The sequence below is a fragment of the Rhinolophus sinicus genome, linkage group LG03, assembly GCF_036562045.2.
Source record: "Rhinolophus sinicus isolate RSC01 linkage group LG03, ASM3656204v1, whole genome shotgun sequence".
NCBI lineage: Eukaryota > Metazoa > Chordata > Mammalia > Chiroptera > Rhinolophidae > Rhinolophus > Rhinolophus sinicus.
In genome coordinates this window covers 156,381,088-156,406,241 of record NC_133753.1, presented here as the reverse complement: position 1 = coordinate 156,406,241, position 25,154 = coordinate 156,381,088, and positions in this window count along the sequence as shown.

The window sequence follows — 25,154 nt, the reverse complement described above, 5'->3', positions numbered from 1 at the left end:
TAACTTTTTTGTACTATTGCATGAATTACTGTTCTGAATCTCGAGTCTAATTTTGTCACTCTCTTACTTAGAAACGCTTGGTGATAACTTTTTACCTTTAAATCAAAATTCTAATTTTTAATTAAGGTGTCTAAAGCCCTTCACATTATGGCTCTTTCCACACTCATTTTTGGCTTTTAATGCTCCCTTTCCCACCCCACCTCCTATACACATAGGCACCATGTAAAGAAGACACATTATATTGAACCCTAATTCATGGAATAAACCTTCCTCTTGTTTCGACCATGCTTTTTTTCTTTGTGCATACCTCTTTTCCTTCTCAGGCTAAAGTGATCTTGCCTGCTATGCAAGTCTATATGTCGTAGTTTAAATACAAACTCTTCAGTAAAGCCTTCTTTGATTTTCTCCCCACTTTTCCCATCAAGATTAGTAACCTGATATTCTCTCATCAGGACATTTTTGTTCCTTATGAAGCTCTTACCGTAGTACTCACTGGTTTCCCTCACTAGACTGAGAACACTTCCAGGGCAGGACTTGGCAAATTTATTCTGTAAAGGGACAGATAGTAAATAGTTTAGAGTCTGAGGGCTTTGCTGATCTTTGCTGTGTATTATTTTTTGTTTTTCTTTGCAACCCTTTGAAAATACACAATTTATTCTTAGCTTGGGGGCTGAGCAAAAACATGCTGCAGTTTGCTGACCTTGGCCTTAGAGGAGAGAGATTATATTTCATTCTTTTACTCAGTAGAGTGACTGACTCTGAGAAGTAGCTCAATAAAAATGTGCAGATCTTTAATAATGAACACAAAATAGCCTATAATATTTGAATGCTTCATACGTGGCAATAATTCTTCCACAAACTTAATGTAGGTTATATCATTCGATTTGCACAAAATCAGGTCCTATTGTCAGCACCATTTTATAGGTGAGGTTGTTGCGGCATCGAGAAGGCTTTGCCCAAGATCGTGCAGCTGCATATCTTTAAGAAATTAGAACAGGAGTAGAACTGGGATAAAGGCAATTGTTTCTGTTCTTCTGTTGAGTTAGGCTCCCAAAAAGGACAGAATGTCCTTGTGATTCATGTATTCAACATCCTTCTCTCTGATGAAAAACAAAAGTAGATCGACATGTATCCACAGAGTCTTTAACCAAAAGATTACATGAGTTTCAAGGGTAAGCAATCACATCTGCTCACTTTTATGTTTATCATATAGATGGGAAAAATGACAACTGGGTTTCTAAGAAGATTGTTATTACTTATTCTAAAACGTGAAAAGTCTTGTATGTATTACCCTCATCATATTTCTTTTTTTCTTAAAATTTAGAGAAGTCCTCTTTAAACATAATAATATCCCTCAAACAAAACACTGCCTAACGTAGTTATCTTCAAAGCATATCTGGTTGAGTTAGAAGCTGAAGAAACATATTATTTGAAGCCACACACAAATGTTTTGTTTATTTTTTATTTTTTAATTTCTTGACCAAAAAGGAAAAGATAACTGTCTTTGTGTTTTATAAAAATAAGTTACCTCACTGCTGACAGTTTGTGACAGAGTGAACTAATATAAGCTGATAATAAGAATTTCGATGATGCCTTTTGGAATTCCCTACTGAGTAGACTCTTTAGCATAGTGGAATTGGAACTCCAACAATCAATCGAACCATTATCAGGAAACAAAATACCTGCCAAGCAGCTGCCTTTTACAATTATGTGATGATGATCTTTATAGGAAAAAAATTACAGTGGCATAAAAAGCACCTGCTGTCAAAATTAGCTTTTAAAAAAGCAGAAACTGTTTCACTGGCATAATTTTAAGCAATAATAATTATTAGGACATTTGAAAGCAAATGAGTAAATTAGTACGTGGTTTGGAATTAAATATACAATATATTTACATGAAGAGAAATATTGTAAAGACAGTTAATTTTCTCCACTGGGAATTACATGTGTTTTATTAAATGGCAACCATACACTTCTCTGTGCTGAATTCTTCCAGCCGGAAGACAGATGCAAGAGGGCTACAGGGGAACAGACGTGCTGAACCTGAGGCTGCGCCAAAGCAAGGCCTATTCTTTGCAATTATGTAACTGGCATTTATTTCAGTTTCTAAATATGAACCCCTTTGACTTTTAATCACTGACATTTCTGCTTCCTTCCAGCATTTTATGTCGCTTATGTCATTGTATTCCTAGGCACTGTTATTGACAGCCAAACAAACAAAAAGCAATAAAAGTAAACAAAAAAGAAAATGGCATGGTAGCAGCATAATGTGAGCAGCATAATGTGTTATGGGGTAGTCACTGCCTATTCTCGCAAATATCAGGGTTACGTCTGAGAACTAAGGAGAACTGGAGTTGTAGATGTGCTTTACACTCCTTGAAAATTAACTGCTGTCCTGTGTCCTTCTCTGAGGACACATGAATCCTACTCACCAGTTCAGTTTAAGTTGGGTCTTATAGCTGAAAGCTGAGAGGACCAGAGCTGAGTCAGCTCGACTGGTGAGGGAAACTTGGTCAGGGACAGCCATTGAGTCCACATCCTTGGCTCACCTGGCATAAAGCCACACTCCTTCCGTGGTACAATTAGCCGTCACACAGTGAGTACGGAGGTGGGAGCTCTTGTCCCTTACTACATTCAAAAAGGAATTTCTCACATGTTTTATGTGGGCAACAACAGTGCCACAGCAGGTGGGGCTGAGAGGTCCACAAATGTTCTCTCTGGTGAATGAGGTCATTGAATAGCTATACGATCAGTAGAGCTGATCGTTTAGTAACATATTTCTAAAGGATTGAGCACACGGTATAGGTAAGTTGGGAATGTTTCTTTTACTTATTACATATGTGATTTACCTGCTTATTATTTTTTACATGTGGAAGCAGAGGTTCCCTGAAAGAATCAAAATCTAGGGAATGATTTGCTCATTTCTGCTTCTTTAGCATGAATTACATTTAAGGACAAATCCGATTTCCTCCGTGTCCTTGATCGTAGTTTAAGCCCCTATGGAAATGACATTGCTTCTTTGGGGTTACTATGAAATAGCCAACTCACTGGAAAGGGCTTTCCTAAATGGCTTCACACATTGCTCTCTCTTCTCTAACGCCACTGATGTCTTCATTTTCTCCCTCTTAGAGTCACTTGTTTTTTAGTTTCCATAGCCTGTGCTCTCCGGTCTCATTCCCCTTCTCTGTGGGCAATCTTTGTTTTTAACCCCCTTCTAGTTCTTCTTTTCCATTTAAATGTTACACTAGGATCTGACTTTAGGCTCCTCTCACCACACGCTGCCTGGGAAATGCCATGACATCAACTTTTACCCTAACGAGTGTATCACTTACTTTATCACTGGTCCCCAACATTCCCTCAAATTCCTTGCCTCCATTTGTTTGTTATTGCTATTTGCCTTTATTCATGGCTGCCATTTCAAAGTAACAGGCACTAATCTCATAATCTTTCTTCCAAACTTGCCCCAACTTTTTCCTCCTCCATCTTTTGACAATTGCTTCTCCATGTCCCTTGCAACCAGGCTTGGAATTTTAGCAACTCTGAGTCTTCCTTCTTCCTTGTCTCTCATCAATCAATGGCCTTGTCATGTCAATCTTATTTCTAAATGGTTAAGAAATGGTTCTGGAACCAGGGGTTATGTTCCTTAATGGAAGAACTTAGACAATTTTTAACATTTCTGTGCTTCAGTTTCTGCATCTGTAAAACTGAAAAATAGAACTCCCCTCGTAGCATTGTTGTGAGAATTAAATGAGTTACTTACTTATTTTCAGAACAGCACACGGTGCACAGTAAACACTTGATAGATGTAAGTATTATTATAATTATTATTAATCGTTGCATGTGCCGTCCTGTTTCTGTTCTCACTGTAACGATGCTAATCCAGGCACTTGTTAGTTCTTGGTTGGACATTAAAGTAGTTCCTAATCGACCTCTGTATCCCCAGGATCATCTCAGTCCAATTCACCTTACAGTTTGATGCCAGATTCATCTGCCAGGTGGCAAAAATGTTTACTTTCTTGCTCAAAAACATTTAAATTAAACAATAAAGTCTTTAACTCTTTCGTTTAGCACTGAAGATTCTGTTCTGTTTTCCATTGTTATCTATTACTAGTCCTTTCCATTCAGCCCAGCCAAGATGAATGTCTTACCCTTCTCCATTTGTTTTCTGCTCCTTCTCACCTCCTTGTCTTTGCTCACGGGGAACCATCTTCCGGGATTCCTTTTCTCCTCCTGTTCTCTATGTAACCAAGGCTGCTTGATTTGTGAAGCCCTGTTCAGAAGGCTCTATCTATGGAGACTTCTTTTATCATTTCTATGGCCCCACAGGAAGTGTTATGCCTTTCCTTGTACCTCCCACAGCAGTTTATCTGTATAATTCTTAATAAATTTTTTTTTTACTTTCTATTTTATGTTTTAGTTACTAAAGTACCTTTTAATAAAATTCATAACTTTATAGAAAATTTGTACTTGATACAACTTTAAGTTCTCAAATCTACACAGTGCCTTACTTATGGCCAGTGGTTTGTACACACTCGTACATGTTGAGTGAATAAATGACTCTCCTTGTATCTCTGGGCCCAATAAGGAACTTTCAGCTAGTGCCCAACATGTTTTAAAAACATCTTACGTGATTTGAAAAAAAGAAACAAAGAAAACATTGATTCTTTATTCAACATTATTTACTATTTATGGTAAAGCCTTTCTGACTCTCTCTAGTAAGAGTTGGCATTTGAACTCTTAGAAATCACAACATGTAGGAGTCATCATGTACTTTAGAGGGACTGGCCAACCCCCTATCAGGAAAACTGAGGCCCAGAGGGAGAGAGTGACTAATCGGATGCATATCAAGTTATCAGTAGCTGATATCTTGGTAGCAGAGACTGCTGATGAGTTCTGTACTTTTGGACTACCGTGTTTCCCTGAAAATAAGACCTAGCCAGACAATCAGCTCTACTGTGTCTTTTGGAGCAAAAATTAACATAAGACCCAGTATTATATTATGTTATATAAGACCCAGTCTTACATTATAGTAAAATAAGACTAGTCGTATATTAATTTTTGCTCCAAAAGATGCATTAGAGCTGACGGTCCAGCTAGGTCTTATTTTCGGGAAAACAGAGTGGCATGTTTTCCATGTTTCCTTTCTATTTATTCTAAAATAATCTCTTTGTGGTCTAGGAAAGGTAATTAGAGTTCGAATAAAGTCTCTTTCAAACTCTAATTTCCAAACAGAAAAAATACTCACCATTTATAAAGAGGTTATAATTAGTATAATGGGGCATCTTGAAGAATGAGACAGTTCAAACTGATGAATGTGTGATACTTAAATACGAGAAACATTGGGAACACTGGAAGCGGTGGGAAAGGAAGACATTAGTGTTCATAGGTTCTTCCTGAATGACAAGAACCAACTCACAGATTTTCATATATAAGACTGTAATTTGCACGCTGCCTTCCCGTCCCTCTATCACAAAGCTATTGTTTCTTTCCTCCTTTCTCCACATTTTGCTCAGAGAATGGTTTTCCTTATCTGTAAAATGTAGACTATAATGTTAACCTCATTGGATATAAGAGGTTATAAGGATATAAGGATATAACCTCATAAGAATATAATAAGAGAATGTGCATGAAGCAGCTAGCAAAGCAAGTGCTCAGTGACTGTTAGTCCCCATTTCTTCTTGGTCCTGTAGCCAAAAGACAGCAGATGCAGAGCATGTATGTCACCGTTCTCAATTTATCCTCAAATTAGACATATCAACGTCCCAAGGAGAGCCTTAGAATCCCTTTCAGCACAACACTACTGTGTTTCCCCCAAAATAAGACCTAACCAGAAAATAAGCCCTAGCATGATTTTTCAGGATGACATCCCCTGAACATAAGCCCTAATGCATCTTTTGGAGCAAAAATTAATATAAGACCTGGTCTTATTTTCGGGGAAACACGGTACAGGCAGCTGCTATCAATCAGATGGAGTTCACACGTGAGATAAAACTTGTCATCTTCTGCTGGATAAATGAAAGATGATTTTTTTCCTCATTTCTAAATACGGTGCAGCTACATCTGTCTGCTTAGTCCCCACTGCATCTGAGTCTAGCACTTTGCCTTCTGATTTTGTTTTTGTTCAGGTTCCAGTGATGTTCTCTCATGATTTCTGTTTCTTTTCCCATATTCTAAAATGGGTCCAAGAAATCAATGATGTGATTTACTAGGGTTTTGATATATAACGTTATACTGTGCAAAGTTGATTGTAGTAACTTTGTTACTTTGGTTATTCATCAATTTTCTGAAAAGAAAAAGTATTTCCCATTTATCAAAAAACTATGATTTTCAAAACACATTTTTTTTGAAAGTTTGAAGACCAGACTAAAAAACAAACAAAAAAAATAGTAGAAGTTGACTGTGATATTATATACTTGTAGACACTTTCCTATAAATCAGAGAACCTTAATTTGAATATATTCTCTTTGAAGGTTTTGGAAATTCTTTGATTAATTTCTAGTCCTTAACTGTGTAATCTATAAAAAACAGAATAAGACTTTCTGCTTGTTATGAAGATTTACAGGAGATAATTCATGAAGAGCACTTACTGAGCACAGAGCCTGTTCCTGAGTTAGGATTTAAACAATCACAGAAATTATCATTAACTTATCCAACTGTATTTTCAATGCAAAAAAAAACCACCAAAAAACAAACCAAAAAAATGAGAAAAGTAATTCTGTAAACTTTCCACTGGGAAAATAGCATCTTATTTCCTTCTTCTGAAAGAATGCATGACCTGTGACAAAAATCTTGAACTTGAAAAAAAATTGCTTAATGAGCTAATTTATCAGACTTAGTGAGAGATGTAATGAAAGGTTTTCTACATTTGAATTCTTTTTTAATAAAATAATTGCCTTTAAATAGTCTATAGAAAGCTAAGATGGTTTTTTGAAAAATAATCTTAACCCAGGTAAATGGTATAATGAAACTGATTGTACAAGTTTTGACTCAGTTAGGATTATACTTTATATTTAAATGTATCTCAGTGGAAGGATATATACTAAACTGTAAAGATAATGTAGCTTGATGATGTTGGGGATAGAATTAGAGGTAAAGGTTTTTCTTTTATGTACATATTTTTATATTACTTGAGCTGTTGTATAACCATGTACTACTATTATTTTTTTTTATTGGGGAAGGGAACAGGACTTTATTGGGGAACAGTGTGTACTTCCAGGCCTTTTTTCCAAGTCAAGTTGTTGTCCTTTCAGTCTTAGTTGTGGAGGGCGCAGCTCAGCTCTAGGTCCAGTTGCTGTTGTTAGTTGCAGGGGGCGCAGCCCACCATCCCTTGTGGGACTGGAGGAGTTGAACTGGCAACCTTGTGGTTGAGAGCCCACTGGCCCATGTGGGAATTGAACTGACAGCCTTTGGAGTTAGGAGCATGGCGCTCCAACCGCCTGAGCCACCTGGCCGGCCCCTGTACTATTATTTTTCATAGTGAATTTTTAAAAGACTGTTAAATTGTTACTACAAGTCACTTTTACTTTTGGCCCTGGTAAAATTATGCTATAGCTGAAGATTGTGGTCTGTGTTTTCTGCCTCCTTATTCTGTAAGATTTGATTCAGTGTCCCTCTCCCCTTATTGCAACATCCATGTTATTTTTCTATTATAATTTACTGCCAAAAAGGGTATACAAAATTTATACATTCTTAAATAGAATTTTTAATAGCATACATTGTTGTCCTTCTAAAACACATTTGTTATTCAACAAAGATGAAAGTCATAAGGCCAGACTTAACGTTCCCGTGCTTGAATGTCTTTTTCTTTTTTCTTGACACAAAGAAATGGAAAGACATTCCATGTTCATGGATTAGAAGAATCGACATAGTTAAAATGGCTATATTACCCAAAGCAATATACAGACTTAATGCAATCCCCATCAAAATCCCAGTGGCAGGTTTGAAAGAAGTAGAACGAAAAATCATCAGATTTGTATGGAACCACAAAAGACCCCCGAATAGCCAAAGCGATATAAGAAAAAAGAACAATGCTGGAGGTATCACACTCCTGATTTCAGCTTGTACTACAGGGCAACAATAATCAAAACAGTGTGGTACTGGCAGAAAAACAGACACACAGACCAGTGGAATAGAATTGACAACCCAGAAATAAACCCCATAAATATTGACAGATGATTTTTAACAAAGAAGCCAAAAGAGGAGGGTTTTTAAGGGAGAGAGACTTTCTGGCTCCATAAAGTTGTATCATTTAGATGTTAGAAGTGTTCTGCTGTGCTTTGTGCATAAATATGAACCTGGTTACTGGATGATATGGTGATTATTGACTGACTGATACTGGTGGTTCTGCACCAGTATATGTAGATCATATACACCAGTATGAGAACTTTAGTATTTTTTCCCCCAGTGAAATGAAAAGCCATTGCAGCATTTTGCGCAGATGAGTGAGAATATCTGCCTAAGTTTTAAAATGATTCTGGCTGTTGGGTTGAAACTAGGCTGAAGGGAAGTAAGGATTGAAAACAGTAAGGTCCCTTAGGGACTATTGCAGTAATCTAGTTGAGAGGGGATGGCAGCTCGGGTAGAGGAGGAGCACAGGTGGTAGGAAGAATTGGCCAGATTTGGATATGTTTGAAGGTAGAGCCAACAGGATTTCATGGTGGATTGGCTATAAAAATGCAAGCGTCAATAAAATTAGAAGGATGTTTTTGGCCTGGCAATTAGAAGGATAATATTGCCATCCTCCACGATGCTAACCAGTGTTTCATATCAATTCTCAACAACGGACAGGTGAACAGTTCATCTAGAAGGGGCCAAGGAAAGGATCGATCCTAGTCTTCATCGCCTCTTTTACCTCCTAGTTCTGAGCATTCTTCCAGCTTCTTCCAATTTGTATCTGATTTAGGTCAAATGAATAACCTCATATTAGGATTAATAGGCGCAGAAGAGAATGATTTTTATCACTTTCTTCAGTTGCTGAAAGTTCAAATTTCAAGTGTAGAATCTTCATACACTGCCTTAAGGACACTGTTATGATTCATGTTGTGATTAGTATTCACACAGCCATAGAGCACTAGAATTTAAGGAGATGCCGCTCTCATGTATCTGCACAGCAAGCAAATGTCTGCTGCAGAGCTCTGGAGATTTTAGGAGTGCCTATTCTTATTATCACTGCAGTGCATCAGTGCCACTGTATTAAATGTTACCCCTGGCCCAAACTGCATCAGGTTTGTTTTTTTTTCCATTTATGTATCTCCTGCCCACTTTTGCATGGATGACATCAGACCAATTAAGCCGTTGTGAGAAATCTGCCAGCTATACACCATCATTTACTTATATTTCCCATTCGAATAACATTACGTGTTTCTTACCCATATAATTCATAGGAAAGACTAGAGAAGACAGTTGATCATTTCTCCTTTAGAAATGTTTCCTATCTGGCCATGACTATTGGATAAATGAGGTTTTTATTTTTGTAAGAATATTATTATGTACTTTCTCCTTGCTACCCCAATGGCATGAGAACATTCTGTAATCATTATTTTCTGAGAACAGTTAAAGAAATCAATAGAAACCAGGCGGAATGGCTGTAAATGTTCTGGAACAACTGTTAAAGAGAATCAAGGGACTAAAGAGAACAAGATTGGGTATGCTTTATGCTGCAAGCCCTTTAAAAAAGGATATTGATAGAATATTTTTCAAGGACTAGGATAAAGCTGTTTCCTTCAATGAACTATTTATTTTAGTCATTGCATGGTCTTTCCTCCTTTTTCTTCTTCGACTGGTTAGTATTCCCACTAATCACAATGTGGTAAACAATCTTTACTAAAGAAAGCTTTTTACTTTGATGCATCATACAATGCCCTTAGTGAAGAAATACAACAAATGATGTAATTGGCCTGAATAGGACCTGAACACCATTTGTCCAGCTTTCCATGGAAAAGATAAAAACAACTTCATGTGCCTATTAAGGTCAATGGCAAAATATATTTTCTCTTTATCACTTTCTTCTCTTTCCCTCTTCTTATTTCCTCACACATGCACAGCATATACACAATGGTAATTCCTGCAGATAGAGTGAAATGGTCTTTCAAAACATGACAGGAGTGTCAGTGGAGTTCTGTGTTCATGGATTAGTTAAAATGGCCATATTATCCAAAGCAATATATAGACTTAATGCAATCCCCATCAAAATCCCAATGGCAGTTTTTTAAAGAAATAGAACAAAAAACCATCAGATTTGTATGGAACAACAAAAGACCCCAAATAGACAAAGCAATCCTGAGAAAAAGGAATAATGCTAGAGGTATCACACTACCTGACCTCAGCATGTACTACAGAGCAACAATAATCAAAACAGTATGAAATTGGCAGAAAAACAGACGTACAGACCAATTGAATAGAACTGAGAACCCAGAAATAAACCCACGGAAATATGGACAGATGATTTTCAACAAAGGAGCCAAAAGCACACAATGAAGAAAAAACAGCCTCTTCAATAAATGGTGCTGGGAGAATTGGATAGCCACGTGCAAAAGAATGAAACTGGACTGCTATCTGTCACCATGTACAAAAATTAACTCAAAATGGATCAACGACTTAAACATAAGACCTGAAACAATAAACTGCATAGAAGAAAACATAGGTACTAAACTTATGGATCTTGGGTTCAAAGAGGATTTTATGAATTTGACCTCAAAGGTAAGGGAAGTAAAAGCTAAAATAAATGAAGGGGGCTATATCAAACTAAACAGCTTCTGTACAGCAAAAGAAACCATAGACAAAATAAAGAGGCAACCAACTGAATGGGAGAAGATATTTGCAAACAGTATCTCCTATAAGGGGCTAGTATCCAAAATATATAAGGAACTCATACATCTCAACAACAGCAACAAAAATAACACCAATCCAATTAAAAAATGGGCAGAGAACCTGAATAGATGTTTCTCCAAAGAAGATATACAGATGACAGACATGAAAAAATGCTCAACATCACTAATCATCAGAAAAATGCAAATAAAAACCACAATGAGATATCACCTCACCCCAGTCAGAATGGCTATCATCCACAAGACAAATAGTAACAAATGTTGGAGAGGCTGTGGAGAAAAAGGAACCCTCATACACTGTTGGTGGGAATGCAGACTGGTGCAGCCGTTATGGAAGGAAGTGTGGAGGCTCCTCAAAAAATTAAGAATAGAATTACCATATGACCCAGCAATCCCTCTCCTGAGTACCCCAAAAATCCGAAAACATTTATCCATAAAGACATGTATGCTCCAATGTTCATTGCAGCTTTATTTACGGTGGCCGAGACATGGAAACAACCAAAATGTCCTTCGATAGATGAATGGATAAAGAAGTTGTGGTATATATACACAATGGGATATTACTAAGAAAAGATGAAATAGTGCCATTTGTGATAACATGGATGGATCTTGAGATTATTATCTAAGAAATAAGTCAGACAGAAAAAGTTAAGAACCGCATGACTTTACTGATATGTGGGATAAAAAACTGAAAGCAACAAGGGAACAAGACAAACAAATAAAACAACAAAAACTCATAGACACAGACAATAGTTTAGTGGTTTCCAGAGGGTAAGGGGGGAGGAGGGTGTTAGAAGAAGGTGAATGTGGTCAAATATACAGTGATGGAAGGTGAACTGACTCTGGGTGGTGAACACACAGTGTGATACATAGATGATGTATAACAGAACTGTACATTTGAAACCCATGTAATTTTACTAACCATTGTCATCCCAATACATTTTAATTAAAATATGACAGAAAATACACTAAAGGAAAGGAAAGTGAGAACTGGCCACTTGAACTAATAAATCTGTAAAATTCCTCAGACGTTGTTTTCTTCAAGCAGAAAAGTGAGGAACAGAGTTTCCCATATCATGCTGAATATGAGTTCCAAATAGCATCAGAACCACCTTCCTTTCTTATCTCTACAGATCCAGGCAAGAGACTGTTTTCTGACTACTTTCTCATGAACACAATATAAACAGGGTGATCATGTGTCCAACTCATGGAGGATGACTCTTGTCCTTGCATAGTTATTGAAACGGTCCAAGCTTCCCAGTTTGAATAGTAAATTATAGGATCATCCTAGCCATAAGAGATTCTGATCTCCAAAAAGTTGCACTTTGACTAAACGAATGAGCTAAATGTTACTTGAAAGGTTTTTAGAGATTCATGTCTGTAGAGCTGATCATCATGCTCGAACAAATTCAGACTGGTTCAGCAGTCCAGGTGGTCATACTTCTATAGTCCCATGCCACATGAAGCCATGTTTCCAAGGTATGGATTGGTTTTTTGCTTCTCCTCATCTTCCTAAAACAAAGCAAGAAGTGTGGCCACCAATAAATGCCTGCTTTTTAAAATTCTGTGGGGGGTATAATTTAATCATGATTGGAAATATGTAGGTCCCAAATTTCAAGCCTTGAAAAGTTTTAGCTATTTAAGAGTTTCTGTTGACAGGTAGATGCTGAAGTGTGTGTGTACGTGTGTATGAATGCCTTCCTTCTGCGTGGGAAAAGAGAAGCTGATAACCTCTAGTAAGGATCTTATAGTTCCATCCAGGGCATAGAAATTATTATCAACTTTATCTTGCCTCTATTAACAAATATAAAACTTGAAATATTTGAAGCTTTCTGTAGGCATTGGAAAGCAGACAGCACAAGTCTGTGACCCTTGAGAGAAGGGACATAGACGAGGGGAACTCCACATTCACCCTTGCTTTCTGGGTCAGGGTATGTTCCAAGTGCCTACACATGAAAGAAGAGCTCACACAGAAAAAAGCTATCTTGCTGGACAAAGGAAATAGATTTCAAAGTTTGTAGGGTATTGAAACTTATAGGGTAGGGTATCAGAGTGCAGGATACTGTACAGAGAAGGAATTTCAGAAATCTGAATATAGGTCTTTCTGGGACTATAGCTGACTGTGCACGTATAGGTCAGACTCTGACACGCTGGGCGGAAAATAGTTACCGAAGGCTCTTAGATGAATGGGTATTCTGAAAGGAGCATAGGATTGGGAGTTGTTGGAATTCCCAACATTCAGAGGGGAGAGACCTCAATGAACATATTAAATGTTTGGTTGAAATGCTAGAAGGCCATGCCTTAGGAGTGGGCTACGTTAGCCCTGTAGTGGAGGTTGGTTTAGCCCTGTCCTAGCAAAGCCTTTAGCTCTATGAACCTTTTCAGTATTTACACAAGAGAAATGAAAGCAATATACTAAAATACCCAGTACCCATGGATGGATCTCAAAAATGTGCTGGGTGAAAAAAGACAGACACAAAAAAATGTATATTGGATGGCTCCATTTTTATGAAATTCTATCACAGTCAAAACTATTCTATGGAGAGAGACATCAGTGCTGTTGCTGCTTCTGCGGGTGATGGGCAGGAATTGACTGAAAAGGGGCCTTAGGGAAAGTTTTCAGATGATGAAAATGTTGTATATTTTGACAGGGGTAGTAGTTATGCAGAATTCTACATCTGTCAAAATTCATCAAATAAATATGAGATAATAATTTTTAAAAATGGTCACAAAAGAAGCATCTACTCCCATCCCAGAGAGCATAGCAGAGGGAAGGGCACTTCCTACATTTTGAGGGATGGGAAGGCGGGCGGGGGAGTTCTCTGCAGTTCCACACAGAAATTCACCAGTTCAGCCTGAAAGACGCAAGATCTATGAGATGTCTTAGCCCTCGGTCACTCTAAGTTGAAGGGTGTGGTGGCACTGAATTGAGGTGTTTTGGATCAGTTATGAGGTGACTCAGAGTTCATTTCCTTTCTGATTTATAGCTCCTTTTCAAAAGTGTTGTCCAAAACTAGTCTGGAAATAGAATGGTAGGTTGAGCACTGGGCCTTAAGTTTAGCTCCATCTTCGCTATCCTGAGTTAATGTGTTTGTGTCAGAGTCTTAACTCTCGTAGACTTCAGCTGTGGAATAATAAAAATTCTATCAGATGATACTTGTCTAACATATTGGCATGTAGGAATGAAAAAAATGGTGAGGAAAATATTTGTCATTATTTCATGACTATAAAAGCTCTCTCTGTCTCTCCCTCTCTCTCTTTCTCTCTCTCAACCTTCCTCTCCCCTCCCCATAAATGAACTTGGGCTCTTAAATTAAGTGATTCATATGATTTACCCTCATGTAAATGTGTGTTTTGCTGGTAGTTCTGTGTGCGTTTGCTAAATTAACCATAACTGTTAAAGTCCTCACTGTACTCTGACTCTTCTTCCACATTTGTTCTTAAGATTAGAATTTCCTTTCTGGAGAAGATATGCTTTTAATAAAAGCAAAATTATATAAGCCTTGCAGCTCAAATTGAAGATGGGACTTCTAGGAAGCTTTTATTTAGAGAGAAACACTTAAAGCCCATAGTCAATATGTTTCTAGAGTCTTCCAAGACTCAGGATAAAAAGTCTTATTAAATTAATATATCATTATACCAAGCTCTAAACATGAAAGTTCCTTCATTGCTCTCCCATAAACCTCTGAGCTTTTCCCTTCAGTTGTTATCTTGGTCTGGCATGCCCATGGCCATATTTTTGGCCCAGTTATGGCTGGTTGTGTTCTTCTAAGACCCACCTCTATTGAGACTGTGGTTAAGCTTTGGGTGGTGATCACTTCCTCTTCTGTGCTTTGATAGCTGACCTGTGGACACCTTGAGGGAAGGGGCTATGCTTTGTCTTGAACTGAAAATGTACTGTATAGCATGCCATGACAACTCTGCTGAATACACAAACAAATGAGGGAATAAATCAGTGAATAAATGAATTAAGCTTGTTAATTTCTTAAAGTTCATTTAGGCATTCAGAAAAATATGCGTTGCTTTTTTGAATATATCATAAAGCTTTTATAAAGGAACCCCCATTTTATATGGAGCCCTGGTATATTTAAAACTATCTATTAATGAGTTTGTTTTTATATCTGGAATGAATGAATGACCTAGAATGGATATGAATACTTTTGCTATGTGGCATAAATGGAGTCACCTTCTTGTATATCCTGCAATCTTGGTGCTGTGTCCCAGCTGAGTTTGTCTCACATACCCAATATAAGGCCATTTTCACAAATAGGCTAACGGGCTTGGTATAAAACATAATACACTTATCTGGCTTTTGTGAAGAGGATTATCATGTCTAACTGAGAAACATTACCTAGTAATTAGTCTTAGGCTACCTGGTTAGTTAAATGACCAACATATGTTTGACTGCCCTACTTTTATTTCTCAGTAGAGGTGGGGTTCTTGGGAAATAAAACGGCAATATTGTCTGTGATTCATAAATGGATCTTTTGTATCATAGGTAGACATTTTCAACTCCAAGTCTTCCTGCCTGGGAATGGGGAAGCACAAGGAGGTCTTGTGGGGGTGGGGGGTGGGGAGGAGGAGACAAGACTGCCTGGATATTGTTAAGTTATAAGACCTAGAACTTTGCTTTGATGATTCTCTGTGTTCCTGCAATTACTTACATAGCATGTGTTTTCTTGATGAGACTGAGCTACATAGACACTGGGTCACTGTGTTTTCTCACTCTGTATTCCCCATATCCATGCACTTCGTGAGCAAGTAATAAGTAATTGTGTAATGCAGGAATGAACTGGGATATGCAGTACAGATAAAATGCTACTTAAAAGTAATCTTACTATCCTGATATTAAAAAAAGCTATACAGGTAGTGTTTTTGCATCACTTATTTTCCACTTACATTGTAGTTAAGTGCATATTTAATCATACTAGCAGACTGTCAACTTCTTGTCCAGAGGAAATACTTCCAATTCACCTTTACAGTTCCTACAGTGTCTATATGCATGTTCATCAGTCAATTAGGTCATTTGTTGAGTGAATGAATGAATCCTAAGGAGCCCTTAAAGTGACATTTACTGGTACCTACTTATTAATAGTCAATGAAGGGACTATTGAGAAAGCAAGGGATTTTACCTCTATTTGTATCAAATTCATCCAACATTTAATCAGTGACCAATGTTTTTCTTCCTGGGCATGAGACATGTAGAGGCTCTGAAGGATGCCTTTTTAAAGTAGGATACTCTGGGCAGGCACATCCCTCCGTGAGCTCCTAACTCCATTATTCAGAACTTTAATTATAATGCCCTTTTATTGGACAATCGCTCTGATTCCCCTAGAATGCTGATGGGCAAAAGATGCTTTTAATTATATATCAACTTGGTTTGTGACTGATCAGCAACAAGATTCTGGTTATTAGAGAATCACATTAAGCATGTGGCCCTTGGGCTAAGGACCTTGATTGAGTCCTTGGCATGTGGTCTATAATGATGGAAATAAGAATTTTCACTGTTTGCTCCTACCTTGGGGAAGACTTTGGCAGAGAGGTCTGTGAACTTTCCCTGACTCCTTGTACAACCTTATTCAGTCTGTTATTATCTATGTCTCAACCCAAGGAAAATACACTGTGCCCCATGCCTTCTTCCAGGGTCTTTCCTGAGCTAAACTCTGAAAATACCTTACATTTGCAAATAGAAACAAGTGGCCTATCTTTCAGATGGACTGGAGGTGGGGGAGCAACACATAGGTTTTTAATGGTTTTATGTTGTGGGAATGGGAATGCGAAAAATAGCCAAACAGAATGAGGGACAGAGATTAGCAAAATGTTTTGCATGGAGAACCAGAGGGAAAAAAAAATGTAGGAGGTGGGGAAACGGAAGAACTAGAACCCTGATATGCCATGAAGGCCAAAGGCATGGAGAGTTTCAAAAAGGGGGAGTTAACAGGAAAAAGGGTCATCTAGAGAATACAGAAAACAAGAACTCAGTAAATAAGCAATTTGACTTGTTAGGAAAGGGCTTTTGGAGACTCTAACATGTGCCATTTCACTTTAGGAGGAAAGCTGATTGTAAAGACATAATGAAGAAACAAGTGATGAAAAAACTGGAAGCAATGACCATAACCCACTTATTCTATAAATGTGGCCATGTTCTTTGGAAATCACTTTTTATGTCTGTTAGCGTTACTTTTCCATTATGTTGGCTCAGTTTGAGTTATAAAAACTTTTGCCTTGAGTAAGAGAGGGAAAAGAATTTCCTGTAGCTGGGGAATTTGGGTAGAGTTGGCAAGGTTGCCTCTTTGGCCATCTTGACAGTCAACTTTTTTCTCCATTTTTAGTAACACTGAATGGCGATGAGTGGTTCTGTTTTGACATTAGACATACTTTTGTCATTTCCATATTCAATAAAATGAGATCTGAGTTACTACAAGGGCAAATTTGTTGAAGTACCAGGGTGACAGTGGGGAGGGCGTGAAGCGGAGGAAGCATGTGGAAGACAGCTGAGAAGACTAAGATTTGGGGGATGTGGTGGAGGCCAAAGGCAACAGATTTATTTTAGACGCAGAGATTCAAGGTCTCAGTGCTTGACATTGGCCTTGGGTTAGATGGATAGGCTTGTTTGTTGATGCTCTCATAATGAAAGTCAAGAGAAAAGTTAATTATGTTAGTGGTTTTGCTCCTTCTGAGTTCCTGTGGCTGTGTGCAGCTCTGATTTAGCCTGGAATGGGCTCAGGGGTGTTTTTTGTAGAAACTCTTGTTATGTTGTTGAAGGAAGGTCTGTTTACCATTTGCCTCTTGTATTGCTTCAAGGGATGGAACAGGGGGGAGTCACTGACTTACAGCCCAGAGTCTGGTGACCATTCTGTCTATTATTTGCTTATGATCTTCATCAAACTACCCAACATCTCTAGATCTTAGTTTTCTTGTCTGTAAAATGGCTTTAATAACACCTGCCTATCTTCTGGGATAGCTATAGGCTCAGATGAGATATGTTAAAAAGTACTTTAAAACTAAAGAATGCATTGTGAATAAAATGCAGTGTTATCAAATATCTGTTGGCCATCTGTATGTCTTCTTTGGAGAAATGTCTCTTCAGGTCCTCTGCCCATTTTTTAATTGTTTGTTGTTTTGGTGTTGAGTTTTATAAGTTCTTTATAAATTTTGGGTATTAAACCGTTATCAGATGTATCATTGGGAAATATCTTCTCCCATTCAGTAGGCTGTCTTTTCTCTTCTCTTCGCTTCTCTTGGCTTCTCTTCGCTTCACCTCGCCTCTTCTCTCTTCTTTCCTTCCTTCCTTCCTTCCTTCCTTCCTTCCTTCCTTCCTTCCTTCCTTCCTTCCTTCTTTTCTTCCTCTCTCTCTCTCTCTCTCTCTCTCTCTCTCTCTCTCTCTCTCTCTGTCTCTCTCTCTCTCTTTCTTTCTTTCTTTCTTTCAGAGTTGATATCTAGTTTGATATCACTGTGTTCAGAAAAGACATTTGATATGATTTCAGTATTCTTAAATTTATTGAGACTTCTTTTGTGGCCTAACATGTGGTCTGTCTTGGAAAATGTTCCATGTGTAGTTGAAAAGAATGCATATTCTGCTTCTTTAGGGTGAAATGATCTAAAAATATCAATTAAATCCATCTGTGCTAGTGTGTCATTTAAGGCTGCCGTTTCCTTTTTGATTTTCTGTCTTGTAGATCTGTCCATTGGTGTCAGTGGGGTGTTAAAATCCCCTACTATGACTACATTACTGTCAATTTCTCCCTTTATGTCAGTCAATATTTGCTTTATAAATTTAGGTGCTCATATGTTGGGTGCATAAATGTTTACAAGGGTTATATCCTCTTGTTGGATTGATCTCTTTACCATTATGTAATGTCCCTCTTTGTTTCCTATTATAGCCTTTGTTTTAAAGTCTATTTTGTCTGATATAAGTATTGCTACTTCAGCTTTTTTGTTTGTTTCCATTCATATGAAATATCTTTTTTTCCATCTTTCAGTCTGTGTGTGTCTTTCGATCTGAAGTGGGTCTCTTGTAGACAGCATATGTATGGGTTTTATTTTCTTATCCATTCAGTTACCCTATGTCTTGATTAGAGCATTTAATCCATTAACATTTAAAGTGGTTATTGATAGATACATAATTATTGCCATTGTATTACTCATTTCAATATTTTCTCTCTCCCCCCCCCCCCCACCACCTTCTTCTTGTTCTTAAAGAAGTCCCTTTAACATTTCTTTAATACTGGTTTGGTGGTGACGAACTCCTTTAGCTTTTTTCTTGTGTGGGAAGCTCTTTATCCCTTCTTCAAATTTAGATGATAGCCTTGCTGGGTAGAGTAGTCTTGGTTGTAGGTCCTAGCTTTTCATCACTTTGAATATTTCTTGCCAATCCCTTCTGGCCTGCAAAGTTTCTATTGAGAAATCAGTTGACAGTCTAATGGGAGCTCCCTTATAATTTACTGGTTTCCTTGCTCTTGCTGCTTTTAGGATTCTCTCTTTTTCTTTAACCATTGATATTTTAATTATAATGTGTCTTGGTGTGGGCCTGTTTGGGTTCACTTGTTTGGAACTCTCTGTGCTTGCTGGATTTGTACGTCTATTTCCTTTGCCTGGCTGGGGAAAGTTTTCATTATTTTTCCACATAGGCTCGAAGTCCCTTGCTTTCTCTTTTCTCTTTCTGGTACCCCCATGATGTGATTTTTGTTATGCTTTATCTCATTTTATTATTTATTTTTTTCTTTTTCCTCTTCCGTTTGGGTATTTTTAGCTACCTTGTCTTCCAAATCACTGATTCAGTCCTCTACTTCATCTAGGATGCTGGTGATTCCTTCTAGTGCATTCTTCATTTCAGTTACTATAGTCTTCATTTCTGATTAGTTCTTTATTGTGATTTCTATGTCCCTTTTTATGCTTACTATCGCTTTGTTGAAGTTTTCACTGATTTCATCTATTCTTCCCCTGAGTTCCTTGAACATTCTTCTAACCATTGTTTTAAACTCTGTATCTGGTAGCTTGCTTGCCTCCATTTCTTCAGTTATTTTTCTGGCGTTTTCTCCTGTTCTTTCATTTGGACTCTGTTTTATAAAACACTCTGTGTTTCTTTATTTCCTTATTTTGGCTTCTTTTTTGTGTTTGTTTCTGTGTATTAGATAGATCTGCTACATCTCCCTGTATTGGTTGGGTGACTTTATGTAGTGGGTGTCCTGTGGGGCCCAGTGGCACAGTCTGCCTGGTCACCTGTGCAGGGTACTCCTGGAGTGTCCCTTGTATGTGCACTCCTTGATTGCTTATAATTAAGCCTTGATTGCTAATGGCATATCAGTGAGTGGCATTGACCCTCAGGCTGACTGGAGGTGGGGTTTGGCCATGTCCACAGGTTATGAGCTGCTGTGTGGGGGGCTTATTCCATGAAGTGGTATTTGCCCTTGTGGGCTCTGGTGTCTGTTGAGACTGCCTTTTGGGTGTGCCACTTGTGGGACTAATTGGGTGGTGTTCTGCTGTGGTCTGAATCCAATCACTAAGTATATTTGTTCTGGGGCCTCTTATGAGGGGCTCAGGTGCAGGCCCAGGTCAGACAGTTTGTGATAGGCCAGGGACTACCTGGTAGGTGATACAAAGTGATCCATGATTGGTTGCTGCCTGTGCTAGACCAGGAGGCATGTGAAAGAGGCCACACTGAGAACTGAGTCTGGCTGCAGCAAGTGCTGGGCCTAGGGTAGCTCTTCAAAAAGCCCCAAACACCACACGACCCTCTGCTACCTTCCAGCCCTTATAAGACTCATGCGCTAACAAAGGCTCCTGTGTTTTATACGAGTTGGGATCTCAGGGAATCACCAGAGTGAAGGGAGTGGAGCTCACCAGGCCAATTCAGATTCAGATTTAGCCATATGGGGGAGGGTTCAACACAGGAAATTGGAGCTCACCTGCTAGCTGCACAGGAGAAAGATTCTACACAGGCAAAATGGTAACTGTCCCTCCAGTCCTTGCCTTGAAGCCACACAACTCATTCTTTCCCTGTCTCTCATGCCTCCTGAGTCACTTTCCCTCTTCTGGAGTCCAAAGTGAGTGACTGTGAGTGAGTGAGTCTGTGTTCAGGCCCTTTAATAGTACATCTGGGTTTCCTTCAGCCTTCCACCTCACCTGGGGGGTCAAAATCCCCACTGTTTTTCACAGCCAGATGTTGTGGGGGCTCCTCTTCCCATCACTGGTACTCCAGTCTGAAGAGAACAGAGTGGGGTTGGGATCCTTTGATTCTCTGGGCAGGACTTCCATGGCTGAGATGTCCCTCCCGATTCTTAACCACCACTTGGAAGTGTGGGGCTAGCCCATTCTGCCTCTCTGCCCCTCTTACCAGTCTTGACATAGCTTTTTCTTTATATCCTTAATTATAAAATGTCTGTTCAGCTAAACATCCGATGGTTCTCCAGATTGATTGTTTTTCAATTTTGTTGTAATTTTAATGTGGTTACTGGAGGAGGCAAGCACAGCATTTATCAACTCTGACATCTATTCTGGTTGCCCCAACAATCCCATTGTTATTTTTCTTTTATTTAGTTTTTATTTATGTAAGGTTCATAGAACATTAATAATAGTGTACCATGTATTTTTAAAATTGATCAAGTAATACGCCAATGTATTTTCATTTTAAAAGTCTCAAATAATTAAATTAAAACCCTTCGGTATATCTTATCATCAGAGGTAACTGTTGTTGTCAATTGTACATACATCTTTTTAGACATTTTCCCTATGCATTTGCATTTATATAAGTGAACATTTATGAAACAGTTTCTCATGGTGTATGCTTCACTATAATTTACTTAACAGATTCTTTACTAGTGATTATTTATATTGTTTCTAATTTTTATTATCATAAATAATAACAAATAGCTTTACATATAAATGTCAAATGCATCTCTGTTCATTTCTTTCAAATAAATTTATAGGATTACTGGGCCAAAGCATATAGTTGATATTATCAAGATTATTTCAAGAAGGTAATATATATTGATATACATCTTTCATTATTACAAACCAGGAAATTTTTCATGATGAGTGAATGTACTCATCTATCTAATAAACAAGGGGAAAAAAGCAATTGGAAATTTGGAAAGAAAGTTATAGAAGAAAATCACAAGACAAGCTAAAACCTATTCTGAGTTACTGATTGTGTGTAAGACAGTTGTTGATGAAACCACCAAGTTAAATCTTCACTGGACAGGTAATTCAGGAAGGAGGAGACAGACTGATAATCTGAACACATTGTGTAATTTCTCTATATTTAAAATTGCTATAAACACTGCTAGCTTCAGGTATCCCCATATAGCTATTTCATTTTATATATTACTTTGCTTTTAGTTTAGCATTCCATTATTATTTCTTTCTTGAAAACTCATCCTATTATTAAGCTTGTTTTAAAGTGTTTTGTGTATGTGAAAAGTAGGATGTGATATTTGTGGTTGGTTTATGAGTTTGTTTAGACTCCTGAATTTTATCACAGAGTTCACTAAATTTTACTACTTGAAAATTGAAATAGATGCTTGTTAATAAAGACATATTAAAAACACACATAGAGACATATAATAATCCCCGTTCATAATATTTTACCTAATCTTTTTAATTTGGAAATCTCTTGAGAAATAATATTGCTTGCTACAAATACATTTTCCACAGATATTTAGCAATTCCTTCAATTTAAAGACGCTTATATTCTTTTGCTAGTTTCAAGGAAAACTGAATTAAATACTTTTACTTTAAAACCGTGTGCAGTGTGATTTATTTTTTAAATTATTATTTTCATCTGACCATATGCATAAAATGTAGTCTGAAATGTTTGCAAAATGTTAATAGCTATTTCTTTGTGATAAATTTTATATGACTTTTTGCATTCTTCTTTTTTTGTCCCTTATTTCTTGAGTTTTATGTTCTAAGTGTGTATCATTTTTACAAAGCTGTTAAATGGCTTTTAAGAAATATTGCATCAATTTATACTTCTAATATCGTTGTACAGGAGCATAGGTCTTATTATACCTTCACCATATCTTTTTTTCATTTTAATATTAACTCTTGATGGGTGAAAATGATGTTTTACTATCTTAATTTATATTTCTATAGTTATTAGTTACATTGGATATTTTTCATTATTTTTTATTATTCCTCACTAGTAAATATGCTCTTTGTCAGTTTTTCTGTACTTGTCTTATCAACATCTATAACATGAAGAGAATTTTAAAGACTCTTTTCATTAATCACTTTTTTAATTGAATTTTTTTTTATTGAGGTAATTGTAGATTCATATGTAGCTATAATAAATAATACAGAGCAACCCCTATCCACTTTTTTCAGTTTCCTCAGTGGTAAAATTTTGCAAAACTACAGTATAATGTTATAACCAGCATATTGGTATTGATAGAATTTAGAAATCTTAATTCAGATTTTCCCAGTTTTCTTGCATCGCGCGTGTGGTGTGTGTGTGTGTGTGTGTGTGTGTGTGTGTATATACTGCGTTTCCCCGAAAATAAGACAGAACCAGACAATCAGCTCTAATGTGTCTTTTAGAGTCAAAATTAAAATAAGATTGGGTCTTATATTATTATTATATAATATATATTATTACATGATATATATTAATATAATATACTATAATATCTGGCCTTATATTATTGTAAAATAAGACTGGGTCTTATATTAATTTTTGCTCCAAAAGACGCGTTAGAGCTAATTGTCCAGCTAGGTCTTATTTTCGGGGAAACACGGTATTAAGTTCAGTAAATTTTGTCACTTGTGTGAGTTGGCTTGTTCACCACCATAGTCAAGATTCTCAACAATTCCAGCCAACACCATAGGGATCCCTGGCCCTTTTATAATCACAACCTTCTTCTTGTACCAGTAACTTCTACAACTACTAATCTATCCTTCATTTCTAAAATTTATTCCTTCAAAGATGTTATAAAAATAGAATCTTATAATATGTAACCTGGACATTTTGTAGCATTGAGGAAAATGTCACATGACAATGATTTTTTGTTTTGTTTTGTTTGGTTCTTTCCCCTCCTCTCATACTTGAGAGCAATTACCCAGACTTCCTTGGCTTCACTTTTCTCTTCTGAAACTTTTGGCTTCTGGAAACTCTTGGGTTTTCAAAGACTCTCATTCTCATCTCAAGTGATTTCTGGCTGTTAGAAATATGTTTTGAAGTATCGTAGAGCATGGAATGGCTGTGGCCAACGATGAGAGGGAAATGAAATAAAACCTTGTCTCAAGTTATGAGAGCGAGAAAACCCCCAGAGCAGTGAGGGCAAAATGAGTATTTCAATCCTGTCATAATTCCTCTCCATAATGTGTGCCCACAGAGACACTATAGCAGAAATCCACAGTTCTGCCTGAGGCGCCTTATCAACACAGCATGGCAGAGTTGTCACAAACTTGAAGGAAAGGAAAATACTCCTTTTTCGCTGCTATCTTTCATAAAGGAAACAAACACCAGGGCCCTGTACATTTTCCCATTTTTCCTAATTTTACCACTGTGTCCAGATGTCTGGTATTCCCTGGGTTCCACAAGTCCTACTCTAGAATATTCCTGGAAGAAGGGGCCCCTGCCTGTAATGCCCACTATTTTCAAGGCTTTAGTTAGACAACAGTGTGGTTGTCATATGTTGATAAATTAAGCTATTTTCCCGTGCTGGGGTTGGAGCTTTTGAAATATAACCAAGCTTAAATAAATTCATAATAAATATTTGCAAAATGCAATTCAACTATATGTTTATAGGAGAAAAATAGGTGAATGTTAAGCTACTGGAGAAGATATTAACATTAGGGTATTATTATTATAGTGACTAGCATCTCATACTATAAAGTTGGTCAGTGGATGAAATACAGGTCGTTTCTTCCAATGACACTATTTATCATTTGACCTCTCCTTTGTCTGGTATTTAAGACTAAATCCCAACCAATTCTGGTCCTCTGACACCCCCATTTTCCCTTAAGTTCTATCCAAGTTTCAGGTTTTATCTCATGCCATTGCTAATCACCTTATATAAAAATGAAGGACTCTATAGTACTTACAACCAAACAACTATTAATTGATTGATTGATTGTCTCCTTGAACCCTGCCCACCCCCACCCCTACCTATTGTCTGTTCCAAGAGGGCAGGAATGAATATTACCTGTTTTGTGCACTGTTGTGTCCCCAGCTCTTGGAACAATGCTTGTCATAAAGGTCTCAATAGATGTTTTGGGATGAATGAATGAATCTGTATGATAATTTGGGAAGGTAAGTATTTTCTCTTATTTTTATAAGTGAAGTCAACAGTGCTCAGAAAGCTAAAGTAATTTGTGTACATAGCT